The sequence below is a fragment of the Dasypus novemcinctus genome, chromosome 15 (genome assembly GCF_030445035.2).
Source record: "Dasypus novemcinctus isolate mDasNov1 chromosome 15, mDasNov1.1.hap2, whole genome shotgun sequence".
In the NCBI taxonomy this organism is placed as follows: Eukaryota; Metazoa; Chordata; class Mammalia; order Cingulata; family Dasypodidae; genus Dasypus; species Dasypus novemcinctus.
In genome coordinates this window covers 60,976,404-60,991,784 of record NC_080687.1, presented here as the reverse complement: position 1 = coordinate 60,991,784, position 15,381 = coordinate 60,976,404, and the positions used below count along the sequence as shown (strand labels likewise).

At 36.3% G+C, this 15,381-nt stretch overlaps 1 non-coding gene across 1 annotated transcript; it reads left to right on the top strand.

The window, feature by feature from the left end:
- The first annotated feature begins 285 nt into the window (after positions 1-285).
- LOC111761498 (U1 spliceosomal RNA) lies at positions 286-445 on the top strand. Its single transcript, XR_002794845.1, has one exon. It is a non-coding gene; the product is annotated as a U1 spliceosomal RNA (small nuclear RNA).
- The last annotated feature ends 14,936 nt before the right edge of the window (positions 446-15,381 follow it).

The following is a 15,381-nucleotide window of genomic DNA, read 5'->3' as shown; positions in this document are numbered from 1 at the left end:
TAAATAAATTGGATTGTCTATCATTATGTAGACAGAACCTCAGTAGAGGTATTTCCATTATTCTTTCTGGAGCTTAAGAAATTGAAAAACTTTCCCAAGATAAATAAATGTAGGCAACATTCAACCTTTCTGGGCCTTATTTTCCCCTGCTTTGAAGTGAAGGTTTATTCTTAGGTAATCTCAGAAATATATTCTTATGTTATGATTCTGAAACTATGACCAAGAACTGGAGGCTAAATTTTGAATAAAAGTATCCACATCTGGAAGTTAAGAATAAGCTCACACATACTTACCTGGCAGGAGAGCTACCATGATCATGAAGGTGGTTTCCCAGGGCGAGGCTAATCCATGGCACTCCAGATGTGCTGACACCTATGATTTCCCCAAGTGTTGGAAACATGGCGGCATAATTTGTGGTAGTAGGGAATTGCATTCACATTCTCTCCTGGGTGGGGGTGGGGAGTGGAGAAAAAAGAATAAGCTCACAAAAAAAAGCCATGTCCTCCATATGTAGGCCATTGCCAAGAGTGGCTGTGGCTTTATTTACAGGAGATGGGCCTAACAGAAGAAAATAAAACCACAATGTAATTATGAGCATATTTGAATAGTCACAGTGCTCTTTTGTACATCATACCTAAGACCCAGGGAGACAACAAATTCTTTATAGTCACAGAACTCAGATCACACTCTAGCACCTCCTCTGATTACGTGACCTTGTACGGGTGAACTACTTAGCCTTGCAGAAGATCTTTAGTACCCTTGTCCCTTGGAAGGGCAATACTCTACAGTTGTTGCAAAGGTTTAATGATGTTGGATGTTGTAAAGTACATAGTATAGTATCTGAAGTAGGGTTGAGTACATGAGGTAATAAATAATGCAGTGAACCCTGCTCCCTAAAGTGTTCTGAAGTCTATTAACACAACAGCAATATGGAAAGTGGGTCAAAATGTTAGCAGGTTGAAAATAGATGCCAGCCTTACCATAGAAGTTGGAGTTTCAACCATTCTTGGTGGTGGCATTGTGTTCTAAGGAATCCAAACTCCCAAGAGACCCATGGAAATATCTAATTTCAAGGCTTCTGACCCAAAAAGTGAGAATCTGGGGAACAACCTATACTTTTTTTTCAATGATATACAATTGTGCTTGCTAATCTGGCATCACCAATGATCACTGAATATCTCAGCATATATAAAACTTGCTCTAACAGAGTCCTACAATTCAAGATTAGGATTTCTAATGGATTTGAGGGTTACTAGCTCTCAAGGGGTGATTTCTTGAAGCAGCAGCAGACAAATGAAAGACTTTTCAGGAACCAGAAAAATGATTTTTGCTTCTGTTGTTTCACAAATCACATTCTAAAACATCCTCAGTTGGGAAACAATGTGACAAAAATATGTTTAGTTTTACTCCAGGAAGACAATACATGCAATGGCAGTGATTTAATACAACTGCTTTACTTTTTCTCCTTTAGTGACTCAACATATGGATCATTTGGCATCTCTCATGGTGGCTGGGATTATAAATTTATTGACCTTGTACTCTTTAAAATAACCCTTTTAAAATAATCTGTGTGATACCCATGCAGAAAAAAATTGATATTGAAATCAAATAGCCTCAAATAATAACTTCATTTACTGACATATCTTCTATGACAGGAGTCTATTTGGAGACTGAAATTTCCAGTGAAGAACCTTAATCAATTTATAATCCTGAGATTTTGAAGCTTTGAAAGATCTCAAGGATCATCTAGACCAACCTCCTCATCTAACAAATGAGGACAATGAATCCCAAAAAGTTATGTGTTTTGCACAAGGTCACCCAATTAGTTCAAAGCAGAACAGGGACAAACACCCAGACCTCCTGACTCCACAAATGGTGCTCATAACAGTGGACTGGCAAATCAAGTTCCAGTAGACAGATCATTCTAACATATAACAGAGCCACTGAAAGGCATCTTGATGTGAAGTATAAGGCAGCTCTGTACGCAAATAGTCAGAATCTTAATAAAATCAGGATGAGCTTAATGAAAATTAAGAAGCCAGGCTAATGAAAATCAGGCAGAAATTATTTAAAAATAGTTAATATATGGTAATCTTTTCTCTCACTTACTTTGCCTTGGCTTACAGGGAGAATTACGCATTATATGAAAGCTGTACACAGATGCCCCATCTCATTCTGCCTAGGTCTTAGAGGAATGTCAAGAACAGAAGAGCAAACAAAAGTATAGATAAATGGACAATCACATTAATTTGAGAAAACTGTAGCAAGAGTTCATACATTAAAAGAAAGTTTGAGAATTAAGTGTCCCACATAAAGAAAGAAATTAAGCCTCAAAACCCAAGTTCAGCAATTGACATTGCGCAAATAAAAAATAGCCATGTACAAGGCAGTTGTAGTGGGATTGTCTGTCCCTCGTGAGAACAGTACTATTGTACATTACACCATCTTTCTAGGAGTAAGTGTGAGGGATATAGCTACAAAGTCAATGCATCTTCCACAATAAAAATTTCTTCAAGATTCTATCTGATTCATTTAAATCTTGAGAAACAATATTTTAAGTGTGAATTCTCAAATTCAAAAATCCAGTGGGATGGTAGCTGCAATAAAAGAAACTGAGCCTGTAATTATCTGTATTCTGGTACCAAATGCCACTAGCGGAGCAGCCAGCTCACAAGCTTTAGTCTCTTAAAGAAATTACAATGTCCATGGCTGAATTGTGCCGTAAACTACATATATCCTTGCAAGTGTCAACAAGACTGTATCAGCACTGCCATGGTTTATACACATTTCAATCTCACAGTCATAACCTACAAAACCAAGTCCTGTACTAGTATCTGAGATTTCAAAACAATACATATACTTTACCTCAAGAACCCCAAGATTCTATCCCATTCATTTAAATCTTGGAGAAGGGAGGGTTTTTCGCTAGGAATTTGAGTTCTCAAATTCAAAAAACAGTATTTCCACTGTTTTTAAGGTTTTTTGAATAAGAAATACAGGCTTATCATAGAAAAGTAGAAATATGAAATGAATAAGTGACACATATTGGGATCAAATTGAGAATATCTGCTCTTGTCATCTCTACACATTATTTTGGAGGTCCTGGCCTGTGCTATGAGTGAAAAAGAAGACAATACATTCAAATCAGAAAGAAAGAAGTTAAACTTTCTTTACTTGTAAATGACATCATAATATACATAATAAATCCTGAAGAATCTACGCAAAAAACTATTAGAACTAATAAGTGAATATAAAGTTACAGGATACAAGGCAAATGTAAAGCAATCAACTATATTACTTTAAACTACCAATAGACAATTGGAAAATAGAAATGTTTAAATATAGTTTATACTAACATTAAAAATGAAATATTGAGATATAAAAACTTAATAATATATATGACCTCCATGCTGTAAATCATAAAACTTTTGCTATGAGAAATTAACAGACATCTAAATAAAGGAAGAAATATGCCACATCCATGGAATGAAAGATTCAAGTTTAAGATGCCAATTACCCCTAAATTAATCTTTAGATTCCAAGCATTTACAGTCAAATAGCAGCAGCCTTTTTTTAACTGGCAAACTGATTCTAAATATTATATAGAAAAGTGAGGGACCAGACCGGCCAAAACAATTTTGACAATAGGAAAAAACCCCCGAAAAACTAGAGGATATAAACTACCTTATTTCAAGTCTTACTATACAAAGCTACAGCAGTCAAGATAGTATGGCAGTAGTATTAAAATAGTCATGTAAATAAATGAAACACAGTAGAGAATCCAAATATAGACCTATATATATTTATATTTATATATGACAAAGACACCAAGGTAACTTAGCAGGGGAAAAATAGTCTTCAACAAGTGGTACTGAACAATTGGACATCAGTGTGGGGGGAAAATTAACTTTGACCCTTATTCATATTTCATGCAAAATCAATTCCAAATGTATCATCAAACTAAATATAAGCTTGAAAATTATAAAGCTTGTAGAAAAAAACAAGAGAAAGTCTTTGAAACCTTAAGCAAAGCAAAGATTTCTGAAATAGGACACACATACACACATAAACACAAAATGAACCAATTTTTAGGAAGTGATTAATTGAGGTTTAGAAAAATTAAAAAGCATTTACTCTTCAAAAGATGCCATTAAGAAAAGAAAAAGGCCAAGCCACAGACTGGGAAACTTGTTTGCAATACATATATCTGAAAAAGAACAACTATCCTGATTATAGAAAGAACTCTTGAAATTCAGTAATAAGATAACTCAATTATGAAACAATGTGAGCAATAGATTTGAATAGACACTGCACTAAAGAAGATATAGGTATGGATAGTAAGCACATGCAAAGGTGAGCAACATCATTAGTCATCTGGGGAATATTAATTAGAGATACTAATAAAACTCTACTATAAATGCGAACATCAAAACCACTGACAGTATCAACTGTTCAAATGCCAAAAAAAACAGACCCAGAAAAATGAATTTTCATGAATTGGAAAACTCAGTGTTCTAAAGATACCAATTCTTCAAAAATATGCTATAGATTCAAAATTCGACTGTGAATTCAAATCTCTACAATTCTTTGGTAGAAACTGTTAATCTAAACTCCACGTAAAATGTTAAAGTACAACAATAACCAAGATGAACAACATCTTACTAGCTCTACAGATGTAGTAGGTAAAACAGTGTGGTATTGCCTCAAAGACAGACAAGTAGATGAACACAACAAAGTATCCAGAAAGAGAGCCACATGTATATGATATATTGATACCATAAAAATGGTACTATGGAGCACCAGGAAAAAGGAGCTATTCTAGGTCAAATGAATATCCAAATGGAAACCTAATAAATGAAACTAGATTCCTACCTCATACCACACACAAAATCACTTTCAGGTGGAATTAAGAATTAAACATGAAATTCAAAGATGAACATGTTCACATATCTTTAGGACCTTGGAGTAATTTCAAGTGAATATAAAATGTACTACTGACAAAGAAAAAGACTGATAAATTAGATTACATTGGAATTAAGAACTTCTGTCGGAAGACCCCATTTTTAAAAAGTGCAAATCACAGACTTGGAGAAGATATTTGCAACACATATAACCAAAAACGGGTTCATCCCCTGACTATATAAAGAGCTACTATCATCAATATTAAATAAAGAGACAACCTGATAGACTTGAACAGGAATCTGACAAAAAAGGAAAACCAGAAAAGATAACCAAAAGAAGATATTTGAAAAAGAACAACTAAGAAGGCAATAAATGTTTGAAAAGTGCCCAACCTCAGTAGCAATTAAGGAAATGCTAGCTAAAATCATAAAGCTATTGCACTGAAATTTACTAAACTGGATATTCATAATTTGTATAGATAGTGTACTTCACAATGAAAGTTCAAACTAAAAAAACAATTACTAAAATATAAACTATGGTGGAAAAATTCAATGTTAGAAACTCATTTAAGAGAGCAAAAAAATATTCTAAAGGATGCACAAGCACCCAAGCATTACTTACAAAAAAAGTGGCAGCTTTTTGTAAAAAAATTCAATTCATCCAATATTAATATATTTATTTAATGTAATTTCAATTAGATTAATTTTTTTATAATTATTCACTAATTTTGACAATATGCTGTTTTTCAGGAGAAATTTTTAAATCTGTTTTAAGGTTTATAAAATAGAAGAAATGTCTATGATAGAAAAGAAAATTATGATCAAAGAAAAGTAGTAAGAGGAATATACACCCTAGCAGATATTTAAACTTACTATAAAACCACTGGAATCAAAACACTCCAGCACTGACACAGGAATACAAAATAGATAAATAGAACAAATTATAAAGTCCAGAAATAAATCCACAAAAGTGGTCAATTTAGTTCAGTGGGAAATTATTGGATTATTAATAAATGTTGCTGGCATAATTGGCTTTCTGTCCTGAAGAAAACAAGCTAGCTTATCTTCCTCACACCATATGCCAAAATGAATTCCAGATGGATAAAATTTAAATGCAAAATATTTTTAAAGTTTCTAAAAATTGGAAAAATTAAGGTATTTTCACAAGCTTGAGGTTGAGAAAATCCTTCTATGAAACATAGTTGTCTGCAGACATAAATTAAAGACATATTTTGAGCTCAGAAAATTAAAACAAGCTATAGTGCAAATCCACTAAAAACAAAGTCAAAATAAAAATGATAAACTAGGAAAACATTTGCAGGTCTTGTGACAAAGGAGTACTACAACTAACAAGCAAAAAGTGTAAGAAAAATGGGCCAAAAAAAGGGATTCACCTAGAACTGAATCCCTCTACAAATTCAGAGCAGTGTAGAAGACAGATACACAAATGCAAAAATTAAAATGGGGTGCAATCATCTTCTTTTTTCGCTAGTGTGCATTTATTTTTATATAACTTTTTATTTCTTTAAAGATATTTAGATTACATAAATATTATGAAAATATATAGGCATACATATATATAGGAGATGGTAGACTTTAAAGACACAGGACTCTCTTCTCCAGAAAAATAGCTAGAGGATAGGCTGAAACATTCTGAAAAAAGATCTTCTAAAGTTTAGGACACCAGGAAAAGGCTGGACACCGCCAAGGAGAAAGGGACAATAAGGATGACCAAACTGTGAGTTGAAACCAGCAGCTGCTGCGGCAGGCACCTCACCCCACACTAAAGATACTTAAGAATTCTCAGTCTCTGGGCCAGCAGCTTCAGACAAAGGGGGCTCCAGGGATACACCACTCCAGGAAATGCGAGAGAGAGGGACACAGCCTAAGACTGACTCAGCTTTCAAATTTGGTCTGCTGTGTCCCAAGAGCCCTTCCAGGCTGGGTGGGGCTGTGCATTTGCTTGCCTTGGGAGCCAGCAAGAGGCTAAAGATATAACATCCTCCCAATCTCCTTCTCTACTAGCCAGGACTGATTGTTGAGGACTCAGGGGGCAGTGGAAATATTTCCTACCTGGGGAAAGGGAGGAGACTGCCAGAGAAGGTTGGAGAACTGACTCTGTGAAAGTTTGAATTACAAAGCTCTTAGCCTCTAGGCAGGAAGCTCTATCACATTGATCTGTTCTGTGTTGCAGCAAATACACTCCAACCAGGCACTAAACTGAGCGCTACCAAAGAGTACCATCTGCTGGCAGACCAAGGAAATGCAGGTGAGAAAATTAATAAGTAAGAGAGGCTTTTTCCAGCCTTTATAGTTTCCCTCCCCAAGGCCGTAGGAAGCAGGTCTGCAACCAATTACTGGGTCCAGAGCCCAGTTTTGAGCAACTATCAGGGACAATCCTAACAATCCAGGTTGAACCAAGAATCAAAGAGTAGTGATAACACACAGCCTCCACCACTAAATCCCTACCAAAGAGAAAGAAATTGAGCATCTGAGTAAACTACATACTAACCAGATGCATAGACATCAGCAAAAAATTGTGAGTCATACTAAGCAAATGGAAGACAAGACCCAAGAAAAGGAATTTTTAAAGCCCCAGAATAGACACAGGATTTGAGAGAACTAATTATTAAGATGCACACAAATTTCCAAAATCATATTAATGAATTAAAAGGCAATGTGACTAAAGAGATATGACATCAAGAAGACATTGAGTGAGTGCAAAGAATAATTTGAAATACTGAACAGAGAAGTAATAGAGCTCATGGGAATGAAAGACACAACAGGTGAGCTCAAAAACACTTTAGAGGGAAATGGACTTGGCCCAGTGGTTAGGGCATCCGTCTACCACATGGGAGGTCCGTGGTTCAAACCCAGGGCCTTCTTGACCCGTGTGGAGCTGGCCCATGTGCAGTGCCAATGCATGCAAGGAGTGCCATGCCATGCAGGGGTGTCCCCCATGTAGGGGAGCCCCACGCACAAGGAGTGCGCCCCGTAAGGAGAGCCGCCCAGCGTGATAGAAAGTGCAGCCTGCCCAGGAATGGTGCCACCTACACTTCCCGTGCCGCTGATGACAACAGAAGCGGACAAAGAAACAAGATGCAGCAAATAGACACAGAGAACAGACAACCCGGGGGGAGGGAGGGGGAATTAAATAAATAAATAAATCTTTAAAAAAAGACACTTTAGAGGCATATTAACTGCAGACTCAAAGTGATAGAAGAAAGAATAAGTGATACAGAAGACAGAAGAGCTGAAATTGAAGAGAGAAAAGAATGGAAAATATTGAGCAGGGGCTCAGGGATTGAATGACACAAGAAACACAACCACATATATGTTACAGGATTTCCGGAAGGAGAAGAAAAGGGAAAAGAGGCAAAAGAGTATTTTAGGAAATAATAGTTGAAAATTTCCCAACTCTCACAAAAGAAGTAAACTTATGTGTCCAAGAAGTACACTGTACCCCAATCAGAATAAATCCAAATAGACCTACACCAAGACACATACTACTCAGAGTGTCAAATGTCAAAGATAAAGAGAAAATTCTCAGAGCAGCAAGGGAGAAGCAAACCATCACATACAAGGGACACCCAATAAGACTTAGTACAGATTTCTCTTCAGAAACCATGGAGGTGAGAAGACAGTGGTATGATACAATTAGGATACTGAAAGAGAAAAACTGCCAGCCAAGAATTCTTTATCTAGCAAAATTGTCCTTCAAATATAAAGGTGAGCATAAAATATTTACAAACAAGCAGAAACTAAGAGTTTGCAAAAAAGAATTCACCTTTACAGGAAATATTAAAGGAAGGCTTAAAACATGAAATAAAAAGACAGGAAAGAGAGGCCTGGAGGAGAGTATAGAAGAAAGAATAGAGAAAGGCTAACCAAAAGAGTAAAAAGAGGGACAAAAATATGATATGACATATGAAAACTAAAGTATAATGGCAGAAGTAAATAATGCATTTACAGTAATATAATTGAATGTGAATGGATTAAACTCCCCATTCAGGCTGACAGAATGGATAAAAACATGTGCCATCCATATGCTGCTTACAAGACTCAACTTAGACACAGTGATACAAACCAGGCTGAAAGTGAAAGGTTGGAAAAAGATAATCCAAGCAAATAGTGACCAAAAAAGAGCAGAGGTAGCTATACTAATATCAGACAAAACAGACTTTAAATGCAAAAAAAGTTATAAGAGATACAGAAGGCCATTATATATTAATAAAAGGCACAATCCAACAGGAAGATATAACAGTTATAACTATCTATGCACTTAACAAGGGTGCCCCAAATTACATGAGACAAACTCTGGCAAAACTAAAGGGAGAAATAAACATCTCTCCAATAATCACTGGAGACTTTAACACCCCACTCACATCATTAGATAGAACAACTAGACAAAAGATCAACAAGGAAAGAGAGAATTTGAACAATATGATAAATGAGTTAGACCTAACAGACACATGCAGAATGCTGCATCCAAACTCAGCAGATTATAGCTTCTTCTCAAGTGCCCATGGACCATCCTCCAGGGTAGACCACATATTAGGGCACAATGCAGCTCTCAATAAATATAAAAAGATTGAAATTATACAAAGTACCTTCCCAGATCATAATGGAATGAAATTGGAAATTAATAATAGAAAAAAGCAAATTGGCAAGTGTATGGAGACTGAACAAGACACTCTTAAAAAATCAGTGGTTCAAAGAAGAAATTGCAAGTGAAATCAGTAAATATATTGACTCAAACGAAAATGAGAACACAACTTATCTAAACTTATGGGATACAGTGAAGGCAATCTTGAGAGGGAAATTTATAGCCCTAAATGCCTATATTAAAAATGAAGGAAGCACTAAATTCAAAGATTATCTGAACAACTAGAGAAACTAGAAAAATTACAGCAAACCAATCCCAAAGCAAGCAGAAGAAAAGGAATAATAAAGATTAGAGCAGAAATAAATGAAATTGGGGGAAATTAAAAAAGAGAAAATCAACAAAACCAAAAGATGGTTCTTTGAGAAGATCAATAAAATTGACAAATCCAAGCTAGACTAACAAAGAAAAATAGAAGATTCAAATAAATACAGTCAGAAATGAAAGGGGGAAGTTACGACTGACCCCACAGAAATAAAAAAGATCATAAGAGGATATTATGAGAAACCATATGCCCAGAAACAAGACAACCTAGATGAAATGGAAAAATTCCAAAAAATACAGAAACAACCTACACTGACATTGCAAGAAATATAAGAACACAACAAAACAATCACAGTTAAAGAGATTGAAACCATCATCAAAAATCTCCCAGCAAAAAAAAAAAGTCCAGGACCAGATGGCTTCACAGGTGAATTCTACCAAGCATTTTGAAAAGAATTAACACTAATCCTGTTTAAACTCTTCCAAAAAATTTGAAAAGGAGGGAAAATGACCCAAAATGTTTTATGACGCCAACATCACCCTAATACCAAAACCAGATAAAGATACTACAACAAAATAAAATTACAGAACTATCTCTCTAATGAACATAGATGAAAAAATTCTCAACAAAATACTCACAAATCAAATCCAACAGCATATCAAAAGACTTATATATCACGACCAACTGGGATTTATTCCCAGTATGCAAGGCCAGTTCAACATAAGAAAATCCATCAATGTAATACACCACATTAACAAACTAAAGGAAGAGAAACCACACAATCATTTCAATCAGTGCAGAAAAGGCGTTCGACAAAATCTAGCATCCTTTTTTGATAAACACACTTAAAAAGATAGTAATAGAAGGGAAATTCCTCAATATGACAAAAGGCATATAAGAAAAACCCACAGCCAACATCATACTCAATGGGAAAATGTTGAAATATTTCCCTCTAAGATCTGGAACTAGACAAGGATGCTACTGTCAGTATTGTTATTCACTACTGTGCTAGAATTTCTAGCTAGGGAAATTGGACAAGAAAAAAAAATTAAAGGCATCCAAATAGGAAAAGGGGAAGTAAATTTCCCAGTGTTTGCAGTTGCCATGATCCTTTATTTATAAAATTCTGAAGTATCCAAAACAAAGCTACTTGAGCTAATAAATGAGTTCAGCAAAGTGGCAGGATACAAGATCAACACACAAAAATCAGTAATGGTTTTGTACACTAGTACTGAGCAATCTAGGGGCAAATCAGGGGGGAAGTTCCATTTACAATAACAACAAAAAGACTCAAATAACTAAGAATTAATTTAACCAAAGAAATACAGGACTATATGCAGAAAACTACAAAACAATGCTAAAATATTTTTTTAAAGACATAAACAAATGAAAAGACATTCCATGTTGATGGATTGGAAGATAAATATCATGAAGATGTCAATCTTACCGAAATTGATTTAGAGATTTGATGCAATACCAATCAAAAGTCCAGCAGCCTACTTTACAGAATTAGAAAAGGCAATTACCAAATTCATTTGGAAGGGAAAGTGCACCCAATAGCCAAAAGTATCCTAAAAAAGAAGAGTGACATGGGAGGCATTTCACTGCCTGACCTTGAAACATATTACAAAGCTACAGTGGTCAAAACAGCATGGTACTGGCATAAAGATAGACACATCCATCAGTGGAATAGAACTGAGAATCCAGAAATAAACCTCAGCCTTTATGGTTAACTGTTTTTTGACAAACCTACCAAGTCCATGTTAATGGGAAAAAAACAGTCTCTTCAACAAATGATGCTGGGAGAACTGGATATCCATTACCAAAAGAATGAAAGAGGACCCCTAACTCACTCTCTATACAAGAATCAATTCAAAATGGGTCAAAGACCTAAATATAAAAACCAGGACCATAAAACTTCTAGAAGAAAATGTAGGGAAACATCTTCAAAACCTTGTAGTAGGTGGTAGTTTCTTGGACCTTACACTCAAAACAATCACATAAAAAAGGAAAATATAGATAAATGAGACCTCCTCAAAATTAAACACATTTGCACCTCACAGGACTTTGTCAAAAGGGTGAAAAGGCAGTCAACTCAATGGGAGAAAATATTTGGAAATCATATGTCAGATAATGGTTTAATATCCAGGATATATAAAGACATGTGACAACTCAACAATAAAAAGACAAACGACCCAACTAAAAAATGGACAAAAGACTTCAATAGACATTTGTCCAAAGAAGAAATACGAATGGCAAATAACCACGTGAAAAAATGCTCAGCATCACTAATGATTAGGGAAATGCAAATTAAAACTACAATGAGTTAATCATTTCACACCTATCAGAATAGCCACTATTAAAAAGACAAAGACCTATAAGTGTTGGCAAGGACGTGGAGAGATTGGAATGCTTATTCACTGTTGGTAGGAATGCAGAATGGTATAGCCACTGGAGGACTGTTTGGCAGTTCCTAAAGAAGCTGAACATAGACTTGCCATGTGACCCTGCAATAACAAAACTGGGCATATACCTAGAAGAAATGAGAGCAGTGACATGAGCAAACATCTGCACACTGATGTTCATAGCGGCATTATTCAGAATTGCCAAAAGCAGGAAGCAGACTTGGCCCAATGGATAGGGCATCTGCCTACCACATGGGAGGTCTGCGGTTCAAACTCTGGGCTGCCTTGACCCGTGTGGAGCTGGCCCACATGCAGTGCTGATGCGCACAAGGAGTGCCCTGCCACACAGGGGTGTCCCCTGCATAGGGGAGCCCCACATGCAAGGAGTGCACCCCATAAGGAGAGCCACCCAGCACGAAAGAAAGTACAGCCTGCCCAAGAATGCCACCACATGCACAGAGAGCTGACACAACAAGATGACACAACAAAAAGAAGCACAGATTCCTGGTGCTGCTGATAAGGATAGAAGCGGTCACAGAAGAACACCCAGTGAATGGACACAGAGAGCAGACAACTGGGGGAGTGGGGGGCAAGGGGAGAGAAATAAATAAAAAACAAATCTTAAAAAAAAAAAAAAAATCGCCGAAAGCTGGAAACAACCCAGGTGTTCATCAACTGATGAATGGATAAACAGACTGTGGTATATTCACACAATGGAATATTATGCAGCTTTAAGAAGAAATGAAGTCATTAAGCATATGACAACATGGATGACCCAGAGAACATTATATTGAATGAAGCAAGTAAGACACAAAAGGACAAATACAGTATGATTGCTTTACTATGAGCCAAATATATTGTGTATCATACTATAAGAATTTTTAAAATTTTATATGTATCCAGTACATTTAATTGAGAAATGTATGTTTTTATTCAACTGTGTTTACTTTTTATTTTTTATTGTTTATATTTTCAAATATTAAAAGTTAAAAAAACAAACAGGAACTGGGGTATCAAGATTCAAAAGAAGTCTACCTCAAAACTATACTTTCCACTACTCCCTGGTTGCCCAAATAGACTCAGACTATAGACTTTAACATCACTACTCCCGGAATTTCCAGCCTCTAACCTGCTATATGGAATTTTGTATTGGGGGCTGTATTGCCAGTCCCCACAATCATGTGAGCCAATTCCTTATAATGAAGAAATAAAACATTAGTTATATATATGGGATTCCCATATCCCCTGCTCCCAACCCCTCCCATATTTTCCCACATTAACAACATTGTTCATTAATGTGGTACATTTGTTACAATTGATGAACACATTTTGGAGCACTGCCACTAAGAGTGGGTTGTAGTTCACATTTGTATTACTCAGCCAAAGGGATGCTGATGCAAAATACCAGACATTTGTTGGCTTTTATAAAGGGTATTATTTGGGATAGAACTTACATTTACCAGGCCATAAAGCATAATTTACTTCCATCACTAAAGTCTGTTGCCACGTGTTGGAGCAAGATGGCTGCTGGTGTTCAGCCTTCCTACTTCATCTTAAGGCTCCATGGTCCCAACTTCTTCTAATATCAGCTGTAGGCCATCAGGCTCTATAGGCTTTGTCTCTCTGGGCTCAGGCTTGCTTCTCGCCACAAGGTTCAGCTGTAGGCTACCAGACATCCGTCTCACTCCCTGAGGCTTAATTCACTCTGGACTCAGCTGCTCTGCTCCTCTGTGTGCTTACTTCCTGGGCTCCAGCTCAAAACTACAACTAACTCCTTCTGTCATATAGTTTTATCTGTGAGCCCCTGCCCACCAAGGGAATGGGAACTCAATGTCCTACTGACATGGCCAAATCGAAGCCCTAGTCACAGTATAATCAAGTAAAAGTGACACATCTGAATTCAATATGATCTAATATGCCCAGAGGGACAGACCAGTTTACAAACATAATCCAATATCTATTTTTGGAATTCATAAACAATATCAAACTGCTACAACATGGTAGTTTACATTATCTTACAAAACTGTGTATTTCAAAAGTAAAGGTTCATAAGCACCAGTCATCAATATCAAGGGACCATCAATGATCCATCCTCCTTCACTAGTCACTGCCCCTGTACTTGGGGCATTCTTGCTATCCCATTAGAGAATGTGGCAGAGCTCCCCAGGATGGGAATTCGATGTTCTTTCAGTTACTGTGTCAATCTCCACCCACTGTGACAATACCCCATGAACACTCAAACACATTCATATACCTTATAGGTGAACCCCTCCCATGCATAGTGTAGAGACAATCTTTTAGTGTTACAGGCATTGAGACCTTCATAGGTACATTAAGAAAAGTCTAGGGAAATACCACAAAGTAACCAGCCATGTGGGGCTAAGCAATTGGAACAGGGTCCTGAAGGAAGAGAAGCTTTGCCAAATGGACAAAGGGAAAGAGCAGTAAGTGATCTTTCCTCTTCATAATTCTACCTCCCTATTATAAGTCCTTTGAGTAACTAGCAAGCAAATATTTGCTCAATTGGTGTCAGCATGAATTAAGATCTTTCTGAAAAGTAGTAAAATAGGAATGCTACTTTAAATACATAAGGGAAATTTGCTATTAAAAGGAACTCTGAAGTGAATTCTTTTTAATGCAATGAATATCCTTTCATCAATATTAGATCTCGATTTTAAAGACTACTGTTTTTCTGGGAGAAGGAAGTACTATATTATAGTCTTAAACTGTGACAATAAAAAAATCAATGCTCTTGTCCACAATAACTAGAGAGCCAGAAATCACAGCAATGATCCTGTCAAAATTATCACCTAGAAGTCCTGTTAATTCTATCTTGCTTTTGCTTATCCTCTACTGGTAGACCCTTTTTTCAGGGAGGAGGGATTTTAATTTATTGACTACACTTCTCTGGCAGCTGCATGGTGCCACCTGTTTCTAAACATTTGGCATTCATGTCTGATAAATGGAACTTTCCTTTATAGTTGTCATCAACCTTTCCCACCACATTTCCATCTTTGTGCTTATATTTCCAATCATACTTTAAGCAATGGAAGACCATTGTGATGGTCTGAGAGAAGACATCAAGTTTGTAAAGGAAGTTAAGTGAAATGTTATATTTTGAAAAAGCATGTGAAAGATCACAGCATA